Genomic DNA, 9,483 nt, shown 5'->3' with positions numbered 1-9,483 from the left:
AGACGCATCAGCAGTGGATCAGTGGGCGGTCAATCGGTGTCTGAGTCATCGGCTACAGTCCGGGATCGCTCCCTCTTGCTTCTCCTCCTCGCCCCCCTCCTTTGGGTCTTCTCTCTCTGCTGTGCTCTGCTGACCCACCCACCGCTCGTCAGCACCACCTCGACGGCGTTCATCTGGCCCGCCGCTTCTCGCTGGTGTGCCTTGCTGCCCGCACCTTGCTCGCTGGTGTCCTCTGCTGCCCCACCCGTTGCTCGTCGATGCCATCTCGTTGGCATTCAATCGACCCACCTTCTGCTTGCTGTTGGCGGGACAACGGGACCCTGATTATCACGTGTTGGCGGTTTTTGGGATCAACGGAATGGGTTGCTTATGCTCCTTGAGCTTTTTCTCCTCACCATTTGGATGACCCTCTCCATCACTAGCTTGTACTCGCACTTCTCGTAGTTGTGCCTCTCGCTCTCGCACTTTCAAGGGAGGTATATCTCTTTGACCCTACTTTTGTTGAGAGGGATGAGGAGGTGGGCACTCTGGTCTCTGTAGGAGATAGGGATCCTGACCTTCACCATCTCTTCCTGAGTCGTGATCATCTTCTTCGATGATCCCTCCACCTCCATTCTGCAACACACCTCTCTCTTTATGCACCTCCCGACGGCCCGTTTCTGGGGCCTCGCTCCAGATCGCTCGTTGGGCTCGAACCAGCGAGCTCTTCATTTCATCTAGGTTGCTATCAATGACTGGGGGGGCTGCCTTTGCTCTCCGTTGGTGGGGTATCGACGTTGTACTCCCTTTCAGGCTCAAATATAGATTTTTGTCTTTGCTTTCGGCATCGCTGCGCTCCTGCCTTGTCGTGGGCTCGCTTCTCATCTTGGACATTCAACATTTTCTACGTGAGGTAAGGCTGGAGCCTCTCGCCCTCTCGCCGCGTGCTCTGCTCAGGCAACGCTGGTTCCGCCATTCTTCTTCCATGTGCCATCGGTTCGGGCGGCGGATAAGTTGTGACAGCATGTTCCCTCTTCTTGGCAGCGTTCCTTCTATGCCTTTCGCTCTAGATCTCAGTTAAGCCTTGCCAGATCGGGGGATTGGTGGTGTGTTGTTTGTTTCTCCCTAAATTTTTATAAGCATCTTTACTGCCATAAGTGTGATTCCTCTTTTTTATCTTGGCGTCACCCGGTTTGGATGCGCAGGCATTCTGCCTTCTCTCCTCCGCTCTCGGTGGGGCCCGTCTCTCCCTTCTCAAGCCCTCGCTGGGTTGAGGCATTTTTATGCTTGTCGGAGTAATCCTCGGCCAATCAGACACCTATCTTTCTTGTCGTGGGTGCAAATCGGTGATCTTCGGCAGCTGACAGATTCCTTCCTCGCGATCAAGATTGGGTCTATCTAGGTCCCGGTCCGGCCGCCGCCCATTGCTAAAGGTTTCTCAGTCCTCGTCTTCGGCTTTCTCAGCCTCTTCTCCAGTGAAGGATACCCTCATTTTGGCCTGGCTTCTTGATACACGTGTCTCCCAACCGTCAGTTGTTTCACGCAGGTCTGGTTTTTTTGGCGCTCTTTCCCGAGTCTCTTTGGCGGCTCCTCCAGGTATGCTTGAATGCAGTGGGAAATTAGACCTTCATCATTCAGCGTCGTCGCTCGTGCTCTCTGGTATGGGCTCACATGCCTATGCCCAGGCCTGCATTGATTTCTCTGATGGAGCTCATACGGTCAATTTGTCTCTTTTTTGGGACCTGACACCATTTTCATCCCTCTCCAGGACGTCAGTCGTTTTGCATGTGGAAGGCCCCATGTAGTCTGACCCTTTCAATGATTTCTCTTCTCGGGACCTGACGCTTTTTTCTCCTCCTAGGCGAGGCCCTCAGCCTGCTTATTCTTGCGTGCCTTCCCAAGTCTCGTTGGTGACGCCTTCAGGTTTGCTTGCTCGAGGTGGGATTGTGGTGCTTCTGCCTTCTCCTTTGCCCCTCGTGCCGTCAAGTTTGGGCTCACAGTCCCATGCCAAGGTCTGCTCTCATTTTCATTCTTCAGGCCAGTCGGTCATTTCTTCACATCCTTGGGATCTGGCATTTTCTTCGACCTTCTCCCTTTCCAGTTGCTACTCGGTGGTGCGGGTAGACAGTCTTGCTCATGGTTGCCTTAGTTCAATCTCTTCCTTCATTCTATTTCCATCTTAGAATTCTGCTTACCCTGTTATCCATATTACGACGATTCATGCTATCTCCAACTAGGCCAGCATCTGCATGGTGATTGACTTCTCGGTTCCTCATCCTTGCCCTTTTTCCCCTCATGCCCCGGAGGTTATCTCATATTCCCCGCGTCCATTTTTTTTCCTATCATTGGCCCCGACGGCGATCTGCCGGTGTGTGTTTTGACTCACTTGCCTTCCTCTCAACTCCATCTGCATCTCGGTTTGCACCTCCTGGGTATTGAGATCAGTGACGTTGCTCGACTGACAAATATCTCTCTCCGTATCTTAGTTGCTAGCTCTATCGGCTGTCATGGATTCAACTATTTCTGGTCTTCATTCTGTTTTCAGGGATATCCTTTGCCTGCTCCCTTCTGTTTTGTTCGGTTCTTCGCAAGATGACGCTTCCATCGAGAATGTTCAACGTTCCCCCATTGGTAACCATAGACGGAGGATGGTTGTCTTTTCAGATTCGATTTCTCCTGGTTGGTCTCCTCGTAGATCACCCAGGTTGCGGCAGCCATGGGTCTTTTCAGATTTTGTGCCATAAAGCTTGTTTGTTGGAATATTAGGGGCCTCAATTCTGCCTCCAAGCACTTTTTTTTGGCGAGTTTGATTAGACAGGCAAATTCTGACTTATTTTCCATTTGTGAAACTAAAATGGATGACATCCCGTTTGCGGTTGCTTCTTCCATTTGGTGGGGTGCGGATTTTTTCTTTAAGCCAGCGGTCAACCATGCCGGTGGTATCCTCCTATTCGGTAAGAAGTCTTTAAATTTATTGCAGCTAGACCTGGGTATCTACTATTTGTCTATTGCCTTCAGCATACAGTCGGTTGGTCGGAGAAGAGTGGTGTTCGTGGTTTATGGACCCAACCTCACTAACAAGAGGCCCACGTTTTGGGATGACCTTGATAGGGTGGTTACTTCTAATGATCCATGCCACCTTATTATGGGTGATTTCAATTATATGCTTTCTACTCATGATTTCAATTCTATCGTCCTTCCTAATCCCTCTATACGAAGCTTTCAAGACTTTGTTCATCGGCATCTCCTTTATCCTCTTTCTCTTACTGGCGAGCGCTTCTCTTGGTCGAATAGGCGGTCGCGCCCGTGATGTTGAGTTCTGGACTGGGTATTTGTCACCCCTTCTTTGTTGGACCTCATCCCTGACATTAAATGTGTCTTGCTTGTGCCCTCTATCTCTGACCATGGTCAGCTCATCACTCTTTGGGGGGATGACTTCTCCTTCTCCAGGCGCTTTGTTTGTTAGCAATGGTGGCTTCAGGAACCACATTTTTATTCGATTATTTTGGCTTCTTGGTTTAAACCTTTTGCCGAGCACTGGGCTGCTCTTCGGCTTATCAGCAAGCTTTCACGTCTTGCTAAGGATATCGTGGCCTGGATCCATAATTGCGACATTGTGAAATTTCAGCATTTGGATGCCTGGGAGCGTGAGCTTTCTTAATTGTACCAGTCTATGTCTTCCCCTGACGTTTTTTCTAAACCTCAACTTTTGAGTCTCCAGGCCAGGTCCATTGAGCTATCTATGTTGTTGAATAACTGGAGAGTCTGGGATGAAATCCGTTGGAAGCAGCGATCCAGGATGAATTGACTCAAAGCCGGTGATGGTAACACTAAATTTTTTCACTCTTATGTGTCCCACCGCCATCGGAGGAAGGCCATCCCTTCTATTTCCATTGAGGGCGTCTCTTTCTCTAATCAGCTTGTCAACCAGGCCGTCACACGTTATTTCAAGTCTATTTATGCCTCTTTAGTGGTTGCGAAGGGGAATATTGGGTTTGTCATGCTACGGGCGATCTCTCGTGACCAAGCCTGTGCTTTACAAAGAAGATTCTCGGATGTTGAGATCCTTCGTGCTATCAAGGATCTGTCTGGTTAGAAAGTGCCTGACTTTGATGGGTTTCACGTTGACTTTTTCAGGATTTTCTGGGATTTGTCAAACCAAACATGGTTAGCCTCTTCGATGAATTTTATTGCAATTCCAGGCTGCCCTACCATTTTCATTTAGCCATTATTTTGCTTATTCCTAAAGACGTCGACGCTTCAGATATCTCTCGGTTTTGTCTGATCTCGGTGATGAGTGCTCTTTACTGTATGATTGCCAAGGTTTTGGCAAACAGGCTAAAATCAGTAGCTCAGCAGATCTTCTCGGACTCTCAGTTCGCCTTTGTCCATAATAAGAGGGTTCATCATTCTTTAATCATGGCAACCGAGGTTGTACAGTCTTTGCATCTTTGCGGTCAGCTTTCTTTCGTTCTTAAATTAGATTTTCATAAGGCCTTTGATTCTGTTCAATGGCCATTTTTATTTCAAATGTTATCGAACTTCAGGTTTGATCGTCGATTCTCTGGTTGGGTTAGGGAACTAGTCTCGAATGGCCAGGCTTTGCTAAATATCAACGGTACTATCGGGGAACAGTTTAAGCTGGAGCGGGGTTTGTGTCAAGGTTGCCTTCTTTCGCCTTTATTGTTTAATGCGGTCGTCGAGGGTCTTGTTGTGCTACTTAAGCGGGCCGTTGCCTGCAGTTTCATTGATCCCTTAAAGGTCCAGGACTTTCATGCTCATGCTCTTATTTATGCTGATGATATGATCATTTTCGGTCGTGCTAGTGTTCAACAAATGCTTCGGTTCAAGCTCATTCTTCACTTTTTTATCTTTCTTTCCGGCCTTTCTCTCAATGAACAAAAATGTTCTCTTTCTATGTTCCACGTCCATTCCTCTATGTTAGCTGTTGGGATGAAGATTTTTAATTGTGTTATATCTTAGCTGCCTATGTTGTATTTGGGTTTGCCGTTATAAGTTAAGCGCCTTTACTCTGTGGCCTGGGCTCCGACGCTTCTTAAAGTTAAGAGCAAATTACTCTCATGGCAAGCTTTTTATCTCTTGTATGTTGGCCGCCTAACTTTAGTGAAACGCGTTCTCTCGACCATTTCGGAATTCTTTATGTCCATGTTTCTGATGTCTGTGGGTGTGGAGAAGCAGCTGACGCGTCTGCTGGCAGGATTCCTTTAGTTTGGGTGTCATCTCAAGGGTAAGTGCCACCTGGTTGGCTGGCGTTCGGTGGTCTTGCCGCGTTCTATGGCCGGTTTAAGTGTTCCTGCGCTCAGACTCAGGAGTATTGCCCTGGTCTCTAAGAAATGTCGGCTTGCTCATCAACCGGATAATCCTTGCGCTACTTTTTTTCTCTCTAAGTATGAGCCTCTTTCTCTCCTTCCGGTTTTCCTACGCTCACGGCATGAAGCATTTTCCCATCTGCGTAAGTCTTGGTTGTCGGCTTTAGCTTTCTTTAGCGACAATTTTGAGGATCCCGACGATATTGATAACTGGGTGCATTGGGCTATTGCTCCTACCAGAAAGTTCCTGACCAGCAAAGTCTATAGATCGTTGCTTCCCCCGGGGGCGACTTGGTTGCCCGAATTTGCGCTCTGGGCGAAGGGTCCTTCACCCCGTTCTCGGGTCCTGGCTTGGTTAATCTTGTACGATAAGGTCCAAACTCACTCCACCTTAAAGAGGTGGGGCTTCCAACTTTCGAGTTGGTGTGTGCTTTGTCATGTTGCTGAAAAATCCTCATTCCCCCTCTTCTGGTCTTGCCCTACCTTTGTGGAGATCCTTCGTAGGACTTGGAGGCACCTGGAGGTTCTGGTTACGGAGGAGTCTTTTGCGCTAGACCTCATCTTGGGTTTGGTCTGCCTTCGGCGCAGTAAGCGGTGGAGGTTAATCTGGAGGTCGTGGTTGTTTACCACTTGGTGGTTCGTTTGGATGGTGCGCAACGATGCCCTTTTTCTGGAATCTCCGGTCGACATTAATCATCTTGCTTAGAAAATCCTAGTGGACGTTTACACGATTCTGCGTATTCATCTTCTAGATCTAATGTTTCCTCCTGTTGTCGCTCTGCTCCCTCCGGATTTTATTGGTTTTGCAGTTCATGCGTGAGCCGCTTTTTTTTTTTTGCTTGTTTGGCTCCTTGTTTCTGTATTGTTTTTGTTTTTCTGCTTTTGTTTTCTTTGGGTTCAACTCTATTGACCCTTTCTCTAGTTGAAATCCTGTTTCGACTCTCTCTCTCTCTCTCTACATGTGGGTATGTGTGGAATTGGATGAACATGGGAAAAAAGACACAGGACACGCCATTGTTGTGTAAATTTTCCATTAAGAATAGGGTGTAAATGGGACACGACACGTGGATAAGTTGGAGTGTTCATGTGACACAGGGATGGGATTGGCAGTGCATAGGGGGTGGGAATTCTAGGGTTTGGGATGGCATCAATGATGTCTGAGAGGGGACCATTATAAATCAAAACCAGGAAGATTGGATGTGTTTTAGGGTTTCAGCATGCCATCGAGGGTCCTGGCTCTTCTATTGCCCTTTAGAATCTCGAAATTGTAAAGGCACTACTAAAGAATAGATTCTAAGAATCCCAAAGATGTTGAGGTTGCAGCAAAACAAACACTGCAACAGAGGATGCTAAGGATCCAGATTTCTACAGCACACTAGGATTCTTGGAACTCAAGGCTGCTTTAAAATCCTGCCACCAAACGCACAGATTTTGCATAACAGAATTGGCTTTTAGTTTTTTTTCAAGCCGGTATTTCTTTTGCTTTCTTCAATATATCTATTCGACGCAGTTTGTGATTGAGTATTTAAAAGATTTTTTATCAGTAGAATGTGATAATGCCGCAAAAGGGATAGACATAGGATAGATCCTAGAATTAAGTGGTGGGCACTGAAAGGAGCTAAACAAGGAATGTTTGTAGAGCAGGTAGTTAAGGAAGCTGATTAGTATCTCGAGGAGGATTCAGAATCAATGTGGAATAAGATAGCGGGTGGCATGAGAAAGGTGGCTAAGGAGGTATTGGGTGAGTCTAAAGGCGGTGCACCGCTAGGTAAGGATACATCGTGGTGGAACGAGGATGTCAAATTAGCTATTAAGGTTAAAAGAGAGTGTTATAGAAATCTAAGTAAGAGTCGTGATAATGAGAATTTGGAAAAGTATATGGTAGCAAAGAAGGAAGCTAAAAAAGTAGTTCGGAACGTGAGGGATAAGGTATATAAGGAGGTTTATGACAAGTTGGATACCAAAGAGGGCGATAAGGATATTTATAGGCTTGCAAAGATGAGATATAGGAAATCGAGGGATCTGGGTATGGTTAGATGTATCAAAGATGAAATGCAAAGGGTTTTAGTCAAAGATGAGGAGATTAAGGAGAGATGGAAAGATTATTTTGATAAGCTATTTAATGAAAGTCATGCTCAAGATCTTGGAGACTTCTCCATTCCTTTTCATGAGATGAATCGTGACTTCATGCGTAAGATTCAAAAGAAAGAAATTGCAGAGGCTTTGAAGAAAATGAAATCAAGAAGGGCAGTTGGCCCAGATGGTATACCTATCGAGGCTTGAAAATGCTTGGGAGTGAAAGGTTTAGAATGGTTGACAAATCTTTTTAATAAGATTTGGCGGACAAATAAGATGCCTAATGAGTGGAGGAAGAGTACTTTGGTGCCTCTATATAAGAATAAGGGTGATATACAAGATTGCACAAACTATCGTGGTATAAAACTCATGAGTTATTCTATGAAACTTTGGGAAAGGGTGATTGAGTCTAGGCTGAGGAAGGTTGTCATGATATCGGAGAATCAATTTGGTTTTATGCCTTGAAGATCAACTATGGAAGCTATAGATCTTCTTAGACAACTTATTGAGAGAAATAGAGAGAGAAACAAAGATTTGCATATGGTTTTTATTGATTTGAAGAAGGCATACGATAGAGTACCTAGGGACATTCTCTGGTGGACATGAAGAAAGGCGTTTTTCTAAAGTACATTAGTATAATTAAGGATATGTATGAAGGAGTAGTAACCAATGTCCGCACTTGTGGAGGGGTGACAACCAATTTTCCTATAACGGTTGGGTTACATCAAGGATCTGCTTTAAGCCCTTTCCTATTTGCTATAGTGATGGATGAGCTTACAAGATCAATTCAAGAAAATGTGTCGTGGTGTATGTTGTTTGCTGATGATATTGTTTTGATTGATGAGTCTAGAGTTGGGGTTAATGCTAAGTTAGAATTATGGAGACAGACATTGGAAGCAAGAGGTTTTAAGTTGAGTAAGAATAAAACATAATACATGGAATGTCGGTTTAGTAAGTAACGAAGTAGTGATGGGAGTGTAGTGAAGCTTGGTGAGCAAGAAATATCGATGGATGATTGTTTCAAATATTTGGGATCTATCATTCAAAAGTATGGAGAAATTGATGGAGATGTAAATCATAGGATAAAGGTTGGGTGGATGAAATGGAAAAGTGCAACTGTGCGATCGTAGAATGTCATTGCGGTTAAAGGGAAAGTTTTATAGGACGACTATTAGGCCCGCTTGTGAACAGCCCAAATTTTTCAAAATTTTGTAAATATTCTCCTTTTTTCCTTGGGCCCCCATTTTCTGAGTAAATTGAGTCAATTTCAAATCTAAATTCCAGTTTATTTTTCAAATTTTACAAAAATTAAATCTATTTTATATATCTGACTCAATTACGGATCCGGATCCAGTCCAAAATCCAAATCTGAGCCTCGTTATCCAATCTTTTAAAACCAAAATTACAAAAATACCAAAAATAGTTTTTGAATGAGTCGGACAGTCCGTCCATCATCCGTTTGGATTCACAGCTTTATATTTCTTGATTCGAGATTCAAAAACTTGAATATTTCCTCGAGTTTCGAATCAAAACCCATTTTTTTGAAGGATTTTTCAAAGAATAGCTTTAAAAAAAAAAAGATGTATGAATAGCCTACACTAGTAATCAAATGTTAGGTCTTCTCCCTGGCTCATCCATCTTGCCATGTTTCGCTTTCGTTATGCACACACGCACCCCATTCCCTGTGGCTTGAGGAAAGCATGATGATTCAAAAGAAAAAGAAAAAAAGAAAAAGAGAAAATCTGGATACAGGGAAGCAACCAGTGCTGCCCCTGTACCAATTAGTACTGCTGGCGTAGATATGCCAGCAGCCTTATCTGGGCAATGTTGTATCCTCAGGAGCTTTGACTCCCATGGTTGGAAGTAAAAAAAAAAGGGAGAGAATGTATGCTTATATATATATATATATATGTATATAAGATCAGCTTGTTATATTTTTTTTTTTCAATTCACTAAGAATGCATTACAGGGACGTCATTTCAAAATCCCATTCGTGGAGAATGCTCAGCTCACAACTTTCCATGGCTATACAGGTCACTCAGGTTGACATGGGTCTGGGATTATCGGTCTGGCCCCCAAAAAAAAAAATTCTGTCTAT

General features: G+C 44.7%; 1 pseudogene; it reads right to left on the bottom strand.

Annotated features, from left to right (window-relative positions):
- Nucleotides 1-327: 327 nt before the first annotated feature.
- Nucleotides 328-614, bottom strand: LOC149845163 (NADH dehydrogenase [ubiquinone] 1 beta subcomplex subunit 7 pseudogene; annotated as a pseudogene).
- Between the last annotated feature and the right edge of the window lie 8,869 nt (nucleotides 615-9,483).

The sequence above is a fragment of the Nuphar pumila genome, chromosome 2, assembly GCF_984573655.1.
Source record: "Nuphar pumila chromosome 2, dmNupPumi1.hap1.1, whole genome shotgun sequence".
Taxonomy (NCBI): Eukaryota; Viridiplantae; Streptophyta; class Magnoliopsida; order Nymphaeales; family Nymphaeaceae; genus Nuphar; species Nuphar pumila.
Note: the sequence above shows the minus strand (reverse complement) of the source record. Positions and strands in the feature narration are given on the sequence as shown.